Here is a 1,407-nt window from a genome sequence, read left to right as displayed (position 1 = left end):
ACGCGCGGCGCTCCCGGCCGTGAAAAAAAATAACTCCGAAAAATCCCGTAAACGCTGGGAATCCGCCAACTCCGCGGACGCAGATTTATTTTTTTGGGGATCGAGGAGATTTGTTTTTGGCTCCTCCCGACGTTTTTTCCCGCAGCGCTGATAAGGTTTTGGCACGGAGACACGGCGCCCGCGGGGACGGGGGGGGGGGGGGGGGGCTGAGAGTTCTCGGGAATTCCAGGAAGAGATTACAATATTTTTTTAATTAATCTCAAAATAATTAAAAACAACCCCCCCACCCCCCATTCCCCCACCCTTGCCCCGACGCCTGGGGGGCAACGGCCGGGCGGCCGCCAGGTAAAAGGTGCCGCGAGCGAGGTGGTTTTTTGGGGGGAGTTGGGTGAAATTTGGGGAGGGGGGGGTGGGGTGCTGGGAGGGGGGGGAGGGGGGAGAGCCTCGGGAGGGTGCTGGGGGGCAGCTGGGGCCATTGTGCGCCCTGTGGGGTTTCTTCGCCCAATGGCGTTTGCGACAGCGAAGAAATATTAAATAATGTATTTATTAAATAAAATCTTCTTCAGAACGTCCCCTGTGGGTCCAGCACCCACTGCAACGTCCCCTGTAGATCCTGCACCCATCACAATGTCCTCTGTGGGTCCAGAACCCATCACAATGTCCCCTGTGGGTCCAGCACCCATCACAATGTTCCCTGTGGTTCCAACACCCATCACCATGTCTTCCGTGGATGCTGCACCCATCACAATGTTCCCTGTGGGTCCTGCACCCATCACAACGTCCCCTGTGGATCCCACACCCATCACAATGTCCCCCGTGGGTCCAGAAACCATCACAATGTCCCCTGTGGTTCCAACACCCATCACCATGTCTTCTGTGGATGCTGCACCCATCACAATGTTCCCTGTGGGTCCTGCACCCATCACAACGTCCCCTGTGGATTCCACACCCATCACAATGTCCCCTGTGGGTCCAGAACCCATCACAATGTCCCCTGCGAATCCTGCACCCATCACAATGTCCCCTGTGAGTCCTGCACCCATCACATCCCCTGTGGGTCCAGCATCCATCACCATGTCTTCTGTGATCCTGCACCCATCGCAACGTCCCCTGTGGATCCTGCACCCACCACAATGTTCCCTGAGGATCTTGCACCCATTGCAATGTCCCCTGTGGATCCTGCACCCATTGCCACGTCCCCTGTGGACCCTACACCCACCACAACATACCCTGTGGATCCTGAACCCATCGCAAGGTCCCCTGTGGGTCCAGCACCCATCGCAACATCCACTGTGGATTCTGCACCCACCACAATGTCCCCTGTGGATCCTGCACCCATCACCATGTCTTCCGTGAATCCTGCACCCATCACGGCCCCTGTATGTCCAGCACCCATCGCAACGGCCC

Source organism: Opisthocomus hoazin, unplaced genomic scaffold (genome assembly GCF_030867145.1).
Source record: "Opisthocomus hoazin isolate bOpiHoa1 unplaced genomic scaffold, bOpiHoa1.hap1 HAP1_SCAFFOLD_143, whole genome shotgun sequence".
NCBI classification, from domain to species: domain Eukaryota; kingdom Metazoa; phylum Chordata; class Aves; order Opisthocomiformes; family Opisthocomidae; genus Opisthocomus; species Opisthocomus hoazin.
Note: the sequence above shows the minus strand (reverse complement) of the source record.